Genomic DNA, 12366 nt, shown 5'->3' with positions numbered 1-12366 from the left:
TCCATCAAGAGGGCCCGAACCTGGGTAAAACATCGTGTCCCTCGTCTCCTATTACCATCCGCCTAGACGCACAGTTCGGGACCCCCTACCCGAGATCCGCCGGTTTTGACACCGACAGTGGTGCTTTCATTGAGAGTTCCTCTGTGTCGTCACTGATAGGCTTGATGGCCTCTTCGATCTACAACGACGTAGTCCTGGGTGAGACTTTTCTCCCCGGATAGATCTTCGTATTCGGCGGCTTCGCACTGCGGGCCAACTCACTTGGCCATCTGGAGCAGATCGAAAGCTACACCCCTGGCCGTCAGGTCAGGTTTGGAAGCCTAAACCTCACGGCCGATATCCGCGGGGACTTGATCTTCGATGGATCTGAGCCACAGCCGAGCGTGCCGCGCTGTCACGATGGGCACGACCTAACTCTGCCGCCGGATAGCGCCTTGGAGGCCGCACATGAATCCGCTCCGACCCATAGTCCGGAGCCGATCGCTCAGATCGAGGACGGATGGCTGGACACCGCCTCGGGAGCTGCAACTTCTACGGCGATAGAGCCGAACACTTACCTTGTCCCGCATAAAGCTCATGACTCCGAGGTGCCGGACTCTCTGCCGGACTCCGAACCTCCCGCGCCCCTGCCAGTCGAATCCGACTGGGCGCCGATCATGGAATTCACCGCTGCGGACACCTTTCAGCACTCACCCTTCGGCAATATCTTAAATTCGCTGAAGCATCTCTCACTATCTGGAGAGCCCTGGCCGAACTACGGCCAGGATGGTCGGGACGTGGACAATGAAGAAATTCAGAGCCCACCCACCACCCACTTCGTAGCCACCGTCGACGATCTAACCGACGTGCTAAACTACGACTCCGAAGACATCAACAGTATGGACGATGATGCCGGAGACAATCAAGAACCAGCGCCTACAGGGCACTGGAAGGCCACCTCGTCACATGACATACATATGGTGGACACCCCAAAGGGAAGCGATAACGAGGAACAACGGGACACGGCAGAGGATAATCCCGCCGATAAACAACCAAAACGGCGACGTAGACGCCGCCCTAAGTCCCGCCTCGATCAAAGCAGCATTCCTAACGACCCAGCGATAGAGCAGGGCAAACCAGCGGACGACGAACAGGACAAGCCGGATAATCAACCCCTTCACGGAGCAATCAACAGTCCGGACACAACACAGGAGCATAAGAACCTACACAAAAGACTCGTCGCCACTGCAAGAAGTTTGAAGAAGGAAAAACGGAAGCTCAAAACAGCGGAAGACATACTCAGAATGAAGTGGAGAAAAGTACTCAAGACCGCAGACAAATATGGCAATGGCCATCAAACAAAGAGCTACCCGAAGCGCAAGTTGCTGCCAGAATTTGACGAGGAAGCCATAGAGCCCTCACAGTCAAAAAATAAAGAGGCCGCCTGGCCGGATAGATGGCCAGATGACAGGCCAAAAGCGACAAGCGGCACCGCACACAAGCCGACTTGTGATCCTGGGAAAATGGACGGCCCAACTAGGTCCATCTACGGGCCAAAAAAGAGGGCCCCGGGAAGTAACACAACACGACAAGTGTTCGAAGACAGCGGCACACCCAAATACAGGGGCGCCGCACACCCGCTATGTTTTACCGATGAGGTGCTGGATCATGAATTTCCAGCAGGGTTCAAACCCATAAACATAGAGGCATACGACGGCACAACAGACCCAGGAGTCTGGATAGAAGATTACATACTACACATACACATGGCTAGAGGAGATGATCTCCACGCCATAAAATACCTACCCCTCAAGCTCAAAGGGCCAGCTCGGCATTGGCTCAAAAGCCTCCCAGAAAACACTGTTGGAAGTTGGGAAGAGCTTGAGGACGCGTTTAGAGCAAATTTTCAAGGGACTTATGTCCGCCCTCCGGATGCAGACGATCTGAGTCATATAACCCAACAGCCCGGAGAGTCAGCGCGCAAATTCTGGAACAGGTTCCTTACCAAAAAGAACCAAATAGTCGACTGTCCGGACGCGGAAGCCTTAGCAGCTTTTAAACACAACGTCCGAGACGAATGGCTCGCCAGACACCTCGGCCAAGAGAAGCCAAGAACAATGGCCGCGCTAACAAGCCTCATGACGCGCTTTTGCGCAGGAGAAGACAGCTGGCTAGCAAGATGCAGCACCAGCGACCCGAGTACATCCGAGATCAGAGATGGAAACGGAAAATCACGGCGCAGGAAAGATCAGCGCCGGAATAAAGAAAAAAGCCCAAAGGGCACGGCGGTCAACGCCGGATTCAAAAGCTCGCGGCCAAACAATAAAACACTGCCTCTTAAGGACAACAGCGACGAGCTATCAAATTTAAACAAAATTTTAGATCGGATATGTCAAATCCACAGTACCTCCGGAAGGCCTGCAAACCATACCAACCGAAATTGTTGGGTTTTTAAACAGTCCGGCAGACTCAACGCCGGACACAAGGGGCTCGATGCGCCAAGCGAGGACGATGACGAACCCCACCAGCAGAGCACCGGAAGTCAAAAGACTTTCCCACAAGAAGTCAAAACAGTAAACTCACTTCATGTGATAGTACGGAAAACCAACACGGCACTCGCTAAGACAAGTGTCGCACGGTCCACCCCAGCGGAACACCGAGATTGGATGTCAAAACCAATCACTTTCGACCACCTGGATTAGTCCAGAAGTATCCGGAACGCAGGATAGACTGCCCTGATACTGGATCCCATAATAGACGGACTGCAATTCACGCAGGTTCTGATGGACGGCGGCAGTGACTTAAACCTGCTATATCCGGACACAATCCGCAAGTTGGGATAGACCCTACTACAATTCGGCATAGCCGCACTTCCTTCAAAGGAGTGGCGCCAGGCCCTTACGCCAGGTGCACAATTTCATTATTACTAGAAGTTGTGTTCGGGTCACCTGACAACTTCCGACGAGAAAAGCTAACCTTTCATGTCGCCCCATTTAAAAGTAGCTATCAAGCATCACTGGGACGGGAAGCTTTCGTCCGCTTCAATGCAATACCACATTACGCGTCTCTTACGCTTAAAATGCCCGGTCCACGTGGCATCATTTCATTAAAAGGTCGCCTGAGACCCCGGACACGGCTGGACGAGTCCGGAATAAATAAGCTAGGGGCTACCTAGCCGCACACCCCTTCACAAGGGTTTGTACATATAAGCCATAATGAGCTAGCATAGGCTCAACTTTATTAATCTATATTTCAATTTTTTATGCACTTTCTCGCACGATTTCTTTTCAAACTAAGTTCCTCTCTTTTTACAGATGAACAGCGTGCACACCCGTCCAGGATACGGCACAACGGAGACACAGGCGCAGACGTGCAGTAGGGACCCGTTGCAAGGACTCTTTTCAGACTAAGACCCTACGTAAACCTTTCTTACTGTCTCTTGTTGCTATAATCCCCTGGTTTCTCATTATAACCAGAGTGGAGACTGGCGTTTTGGCATCGGCCGCGCCAGAAGAACTTGCCCGTACCTGGACACAAGGGGCTTAGGGCATTGTTTTGCCCGCTATCATAAAGACCGAACACCTTCGGGAGTGTTCGGCGTCTCGAGTTAGGCCTTATATGCATCAGCTCCGAATCATGTCTTTGGTCAAATGTTGGGTTTGCCCGGCTCCTGTGTTTTGCTGCCTTACGTTCCGTATCATCGGCTAACGCGGCACCAGGAGAACTACTGCGATTGTGCCCCAGTTCGGCTGGGCGAGCACCTCAGTAGAGAAAGCCGAAAACTGACTGTCATGATACAGCGAGAGACTGGTCAACCACTCGATCGACCATGGGAATGTTTAGAATTCCTCCGCTTTGACGAAGGGCCGTTTCCCGGTCAGGCACATACGCGCCCCAAATTCGGAGAGCGCGGTGCCCCCAGGGGCTATGTCGTAGCCCCACCCTCGAACTCCATGGCTAAGTGAAAGTGATAAAGCATTATAGTCCGGTTGCCTCGTTTGCTACGCTACCACCTCCTTTACAGGACCGAGACGTCGGATTAAGTGTGAAAACGCGCTATTTTTTGCGAACACCCCCGCACCTTGTGCGTGGGGGCTGAAGCCGACGACTGCCATCTTTCAGGTTATACACACGTATACATGAACGGCCGCATAGGAGATATTCTATTACTTGAACGCACAAGTATAAAAGGCGCTTACATCATAAATATTGTTTTACATCATAAAAACGTTCATTCGAACGTAACATTTTTTGAGCACTGCGACTCTATTACACGAGCACCACGCAGCACTTCGCCAAAATAGTGCTCGGCGGGTAACCGGTTATCGTCCGAACCCGGGGTCGCAACAGCGGTGGCATCCATCTCTGTCCAATGTGTCTTCACACGGGCGAGTGCCATCCGCGCACCCTCTATGCAGGCCGACCGCTTCATCGCCTTGATATGCGGCACCGCCCCAAGAAATTGCTGCAATAAGCCAAAGTAACTCTTCGGCTTGGGCCTATCCGGCCAGACATGGGTCACTATATCCGTCATAGCAAGCCCGGACAACCTATTTAGCTCAGCCCACTCGGCCAAACGGTCGGTCAGCGGAAGTGAGCACTCCGGACTATGGAATTGAGACCAAAACAGCTCTTCCATCTTGTGATCCTTCTGGCTTCGAAAATGCACAACGGCATCCGCCGCACTCGCTGCTAAGTCCATGTAAGGGTCCTCTGGACCCCCACAGTTGGCCCAGCTGAGCATACTTTGGATCCATAAACCTTCGGCACAGCAGAAAAGGCTTGCCAGCTACAATTTCTCCGGCCTGGCGCAGCTCTTCCTTTATAGCCCGCATTGCAGAGCGGGCATCCTTGGCTTCGGCGGTGGCCTTCTCCAGATCTTCTTGCCCCGCTAGGCGCTCCTTCCCAAGAGCCTCATTGCGGTCGGTAGCATCTTTTAACTTCACGGCCATTTAGGCCATCTCTTCCCTGCTCCGGCAGTGTGCGACCCTTTCGGCCGCTAACTCCTCGGCCGCCCTCGAGGCCGCCGCATTACTCCTTTTGGCCTGCTCCTTGGCTTGAGCAAGTTCGGCCCGAAGGCTCTCCACAGCAGCGGCACTATCTGCATTTCACACACATGTTGTAAGGAGCTGGCTTCGGCTCCCTTACCTAGTGACCGCACAGAAACACTTACCTTGCGACTCATCAAGTCGCCTGTTGACCAGCGTGATGTCCGCATCCGCAACAGCGAGTTGCCGCTTTAGTTCAGCAACTCCATCAGTCCGGCTGGCCTCCGGACGACCCGCCACCTGCATCGGCACGGTGGAATTTAAACCTGCGATTTTGATCCTCGGCACGCTGTCGATTTCGACAACCTACCGAGTCTCAGGGGCTACTATCTATACAGGGCGCATTCTATATGCAAAACTGTTAAAAGGTGTGTCATTTTTACGTACCTCAAACCCCGCCAGCAAACTCCTGACGGCATTATGCAACCCGCCTTCGGCGGACGAAATCCTTTCAATCACCATGCTCATCAATGCGTGGTGATCTTCTGAGATAGACGCCTTCTCAAGCAGATCCTTCAGCCGTACACCAGTTGGCGCCGAACTATCCGGCTTTGCCAAACCAGGGGGCTCCCTCCGTGACGACACTTCAGGCTCGTCCGCCCTATCCGACGGCGCCCCGGACGGAGGCGTCTCGCTCTCCATCATCTCCGGACGAAGGTCCCCCGAAGACGAGCTCATTTGCGAAGGACGGAGATCCGAACTACAAGGTAAAAACTTTAGTTATCCTCAGAAGCACAAATAGGGATGTCCCTTATTATAAAACTCCTTTCTTTCTACTTACGGCTCGTTGGAGGGCTGATTCTTTAAGGGAGATTGTGCGGCCGGGGCCTCCCCGGACGCAGGACCCTCTGGCGAAGATTTCTTCCCCCGTTTAGGGGCGTTTGCCCCCGGGTCCTCGGAGGCAGTCCTCTTCTCCCTTGGAGGGAGGGATTCTCGATCCCCCCTCTTTCAAGAGCCTCCTTAGGCGAGGCAGTAGCTTTCCTGCTTTCCCCTTCGCCTTCCTCTGGAGGCGCAACCTCAAGCATCCGAACCAGCACGGAATCCGGCGCGGTCTCGGGGAGGGGGGCCGGACACCATATCAATTTTGCTTCCGCTATCCACTCCTGTTTAGAAGGAAGTTGGTCATAAGGCGAATTATCGAAAGGCAAACAAACGTTATGTCCGGACTTGGAACTACTTACTTGAGTATCCGGGCGATTGCAGCTTAGGCCAGCATCCTCGGTCAATTCCGGACGCGCCTCTTGCGATCCGAAGAATAATTTGTACATCTCCAGGGGTGTCATACCCATGAAGTGTTGAAGAATCCGTGGGCCCTCCGGATTGAACTCCCACAGCCGGAGAGGGCGGCGTTTGTAGGGCGGGAGACGCCTAATCAGCATAACCTGCATTACCACCACCATATCGACCTCCCTCGTTTGGAGATCTCGAATCCGGCCCTGCAGTAGGGGCACGTCCTTTGACGGCCCCCAGTTGAGCCCTTGGTTGACCCACGACATCAACCGTCGTGGAGGTCCCGGGCGGAATAAGGGCGGCGGCTTTTGTCTGCGGCCCCTCGGAACAGTAATATAGAACCACTCTTGCTGCCACAGGCCGAGCTCCTCTTGGAAGGAGCCAGCGGGCCACGGGGCATCGGCCCTCCTACTTATGGCCGCCCCGCCACACTCCGCTTGACGCCCCCCGATCATCTTCGGCGCCACATTGAAGGTCTTCAGCCACAGGCCGAAGTGAGGGGTGACGCGGAGGAAGGCTTCGCAGACAACAATAAATGCGGAAATATGGAGGATGGACTCCAGAGCAAAATCGTGGAATTCCAGCCCATAGTAAAACATGAGCCCTCTCACAAAAGGATCCATCGGGAAGCCTAAACCCCGACGGAGGTGGGATACAAAAACGACATACTCGCCGGGCTCGGGGGTGGGGATGGCCTGCCCTTCGGCAGGCAACCTGTGTGAAATCTCATAAGCCAGGTACTTGGCCTCCCGCAGCTTTAGCACGTCCTCCTCCATCATCCACCGGCCCTGGAGGTCAGAACCGGACATCGTTGAAGGTCCGAAGCGCTCGAATCTGGAGCTCTAGGTGCTGGAACTTGGAGCGGGGAGAGGATTCGATGGAGGATTGAAGAAAAGAAACGAGCCTTGGTCCCGTTATAAAGAGGGAGAATACCAAGAGCCGTCTCTGTGACCGTTTGGGACTCGCCTTCGATAGAGGGGGCGGGGCGACGGGCGCGGTTTGGTTACCCACGTCCGTATTGATGAGAATCCCGGATTAAGGGGGAACACGATCTCTGCTTCGACAAGACGTGCCAAGGAAACCGCTTTGCTAAATGCGCTGAGGTGGTGGAGTAAAAAACGATTCAAGTAATGGCTTGGTAGTAGCGTGACGTCATGCCGCAAAAAGCGTCAGCAGATTGAACTTGTGTATATGTTATTCTCTCTACGGTGGAATGTGGAATTTATTTTGCAGAGCCGGACACTATCCTGGTGTTCACAATCTTCTATCATTCAGAGGAGGAACCCGCCTTGCAATGCCAAGCAATATACGCGCCGGACTTATCGTCATTGAAGCCTGGTTCAGGGGCTACTGAGGGAGTCCTGGATTAGGGGGTGTCCGGATAGCCGGACTACCATCATCAGCCAAACTATCATCGGCCGGACTATCATCATCGACCGGACTCCAAGACTATGAAGATATAAGATTGAAGATTTCGTCCCGTGTCCGGATGGGACTTTCCTTGGCGTGGAAGGCAAGCTTGGCGATACGGATATGTAGATCTCCTACCATTGTAACCGACTCTATGTAACCCTAGCCCTCTCCGGTGTCTATATAAACCGGATGGCTCTAGTCCGTAGGACAACAACAACCATTACAATCATACCATAGGCTAGCTTCTAGGGTTTAGCCTCCTTGATCTCGTGGTAGATCCACTCCTGTAAACATCCACAATATCAATATCAATCGAGCAGGACGTAGGGTTTTACCTCCATCAAGAGGGCCCGAACCTGGGTAAAACATTGTGTCCCTCGTCTCCTGTTACCATCCGCCTAGACGCACAGTTCGGGACCCCCTACCCGAGATCCGCCGGTTTTGACACCGACAATGAGAGAAAAAGAGAGAGGGGACAATGTTACTTTCCTTTTTCCACACTTGTGCTTCAAAGTAGCACCATGATCTTCATGATAGAGAGTCTCCTATTTTGTCACTTTCATATACTAGTGGGAATTTTTCATTATAGAACTTGCCTTGTATATTCCAACTATGGGCTTCCTCAAATGCCCTAGGTCTCCATGAGCAAGCAAGTTGGATGCACACCCACTAAGTTTATTTTTGAGCATTCATAAACTTATAGCTCTAGTGCATCTGTTGCATGGCAATCCCTACTCACTCACATTGATATCTATTGATGGGCATCTCCATAGCACGTTGATACGCCTAGTTGATGTGAGACTATTTCCTTCTTTTTGTCTTCTCCACAACCACCATATTCTATTCCACTTATAGTGCTATGTCCATGGCTCACGCTCATGTATTGCGTGAAAGTTGAAAAGGCTTGAGAACATCAAAAGTATGAAACAATTTCTTGGGTTGTCATCGGGGTTGTGCATAATTGGAATATTTTGTGTGATGAAGATGGAGCATAGCCAGACTATATGATTTTGTAGGGATGGCTTTCTTTGGCCATGTTATTTTGAGAAGACATTATTGCTTTATTAGTATGCTTGAAGTATTATCGTTTTTATGTCAATATTAAACTTTTGTTTTGAATCTTATGGATCTGAACATTCATGCCACAATAAATAAAATTACATGGATAAATATGTTAGGTAGCATTCCACATCAAAAATTATGTTTTTAGCATTTACCTACTCGAGGACGAGCATGAATTAAGCTTGGGGATGCTTGACACGTCTCCAACATATCTATAATTTTTGATTATTCCATGCTATTATATTATCTGTTTCAGATGTTTTATATGCATTAATATGTTATTTTATATTATTTTGGGGACTAACCTATTAACCTAGAGCCCAGTGCCAGTTTCTGTTTTTTCTTTGTTTTTGAGCCCCGCACAAAAGGAATATCAAACAGAGTCCAAACAGAATAAAACCTTCACGGTGATTTTTCTTGGACCAGAAGACACCCAGGAGACTTGGGGTCCAAGTCAGAAGACCTTGGAGTAGACGACAAGCCACAGGGGGGCGCCCCCTGCCTTGTGGCCTATTCCAACACCCCCTGACCTAATTCTTCGTCCTATATATTCACAAATATTCCCAAACCACCAGAGGCATCCACAAAAACACTTTTCCACCGCCGCAACCTTCTGTTCCGTGAGATCCCATTTAGGGGCCTTTTTCGGCATCCTGCCGGAGGGGGATTCAATCACATAGGGCTTCTACATCAACTCTATTGCCCTTCCTATGAAGTATGAGTAGTTCACCACAGACCTACAGGTCCATAGCTAGTAGTTAGATGGCTTCTTCTCTCTCTTTGATTCTCAATACAATGTTCTCCTCGAAGTTCTTGGAGATCTATCTGATGTAATCTTCTTTTGTGGTGCATTTGCAGAGATCCGGTGAATTGTGGATTTATGATATGTTTATCTATGAATATTATTTGAATCTTCTCTTAATTCTTATATGCATGATTTGATATCTTTGTCTTCGAACTATCGGTTTAGTTTGGCCAATTAGATTGATTTTTCTTGCAATGGGAGAAGTGCTTAGCTTTAGGTTCAATCTTGCGGTGTCCTTTCCCAGTGATAGTAGGGGCAGCAAGGAACGTATTGTATTTTTTCTGTCGGTGTCAAAACTGGCGGATCTCGGGTAGGGGGTCCCGAACTGTGCGTCTAGGCGGATGGTAACAGGAGACAAGGGACACGATGTTTTTACCCAGGTTCGGGCCCTCTCGATGGAGGTAAAACCCTACTCCTACTTGATTAATATTGATGGTATGGGTAGTACAAGAGTAGATCTACCACGAGATCAGAGAGGCTAAACCCTAGAAGCTAGCCTATGGTATGATTGTTGTTCGTCCTACAGACTAAAACCCTCCGGTTTATATAGGCACCAAAGAGGGTTAGGGTTACACAGAGTCGGTTACAATGGTAGGAGATCTACATATCCGTATCACCAAGCTTGCCTTCCACGCCAAGGAAAGTCCCACCCGGACACGGGACGAAGTCTTGAATCTTGTATCTTCATAGTCCAGGAGTCTGGCCAAAGGTGATAGTTCGGCTATCCGGACACCCCCTAATCCAGGACTCCCTCAGTAGCCCCTGAACCAGGCTTCAATGACGACGAGTCCGGCGTGCATATTGTCTTCGGCATTGCAAGGCGGGTTCCTCCTCCGAATACTTCATAGAAGATTTTGAACACAAGGATAGTGTCCGGCTCTGCAAAATAAGTTCCACATACCACCGTAGAGAGAATAATATTTACACAAATTCAATCTGCTGACATATTCCGTGGCGTGAGATCACACCACGGCCAAGCCTTTATTCGAATCGTTTTACTATCCCACCTCAGCGCGTTTAGCGAGGCGGTTTCCTTGACACGTCTTGTCAAAGCAGAGATTGTGTCCCCTTATTCCGGGATTCTCATTAATACGGGCGCAGGTAACCCAGTCGTGCCTGTTGGCATGTCTCCTTTATCGAAGGCGAGTCCCGAACGGTCACGGGGAAGGCTCTTGGTATTTAACCTCTTTATAAAGAGACCAAGGCTCCACTCCTTTCTTTCAATCTCAATCGAATCCGCCCCTCGCCTCGAGTTCCAACACCCAAAGCTCCAGATTCAGGCGCTTCGGACCATCGATGATGTCCAGCTCCTACCTGCAAGGCCGGTGGATGCCTTCCTCCGTTACGGAAGCAGACGTGCTAAAGCTAAGAGATGCCAGGTATCTAACCGGCGAAATTTCGCATAGGCTGCCTGCCCAAGGGCAGGTTATTCCCACTCCCAAGCCTGGTGAAAGCATGGTGTTCGCGTCTCACTTTCTTCGGGGGCTAGGCTTCCTGACGGACCCCTTCGTGAGGGGGCTCATGTTTTACTATGGGTTGGAATTTCATGACTTGGATCCGGAGTCCATCCTCCACATCTCATCTTTCATTGTCGTATGCGAATCCTTCCTCCGCATTACCCCTCACTTCGGATTGTGGCACAAGACCTTCAAAGTGGAGCCGAAGATGATCAAGGGGCAGCAGGCAGAGTGCGGAGGGGTTGTTATAAGCAAGAATGTTGATGCTCCATGGCCCGAGGGCTCTTTTCAAGAGGAGCTCAGCCTATGGCAACAAGAGTGGTTTTATATCACAGCTCCCAGGGGCACCAAATGGGTGGCGCCACCTGCCTTTCGCTCGGGTCCTCCACTACGGCTGGCGTCATGGGTCAATAAAGGACTTGACTGGGGGCCGTCCAAGGATGTGCCCTTGTTGCCGGGCCGCATTCAAGACCTCCTAGAGAGAGAGAGAGAGATCACTCTGGTCGTAGTAGCGCAGGTCATGCTGATTCGTCGCACCCTGCCCTGCAAACGTCGCCCCCTCCGCCTGTGGGAATTTAACCCAGAGGGACCACGAGCTCTCCAACATTTTATGGGCGCGACGCCCGTGGAGACGTACAAGCTTTTCTTCAGATCACAAGCGATGTGTCCGGACTTGACCGAGGACGCAGGTCTGAGCTGCAATCGCCCGGATACTCAAGTAAGTAGCCTGTACCCGGACACGTTATCCCATATTTATCACGAACTTGCCCTTTAAAAGAGTTGTTCCTTGAACAAAAGTGGATAGCGAAAGCAAAGTTAATCAGGTGTTCGGCCCCCCTCCCTGAGACCACACCAGATCCCGTGTTAACCAGGATGCTGGAGGTTGTGCCTTCAGAAGAAGGTGAAGGGGGAACAAGGAAGGTACCGCCTCCGCGAGGAGGCTGTCAGGAAAGGAGGGATCGAGAATCCCTCCATCCAAGGGAAGAAGAGGACCGCCTCTGAAGACCCGGAGACCATGGTCTCAAAGCGGGGGAAGAAATCTTCGTCAAAGGGTCCTGCGCCGAGAGATACCTCGGCCGCATTGTGCCCCCAAGGGGATCATCCCTCCACCGAGCCGTAAGTAAAAAGGGGAGTTTTTTTTAAAATAAAGGATATCCCTGCCCTATTTCTGATGAAGATAACCGAAATTTTACCTTGCAGTTCGGATCTCAGCCCTTCTCAGCAGAGCTCATCTTTGGGGGATCTTCGTCCGGAGATGATGGAGAGCGAAATGCCTCCCCCTGCCGTACCGTCTTGCGAGGTGGGCGACCCTGAGGTGTCGTCGCGGAGGGTTTCCCCGAGTCCGGCGGGGCCGGAATGCAGTCATATGTCC

The sequence above is a fragment of the Triticum aestivum genome, chromosome 1B (genome assembly GCF_018294505.1).
Source record: "Triticum aestivum cultivar Chinese Spring chromosome 1B, IWGSC CS RefSeq v2.1, whole genome shotgun sequence".
NCBI classification, from domain to species: domain Eukaryota; kingdom Viridiplantae; phylum Streptophyta; class Magnoliopsida; order Poales; family Poaceae; genus Triticum; species Triticum aestivum.
This window is presented reverse-complemented; position numbering follows the sequence as displayed.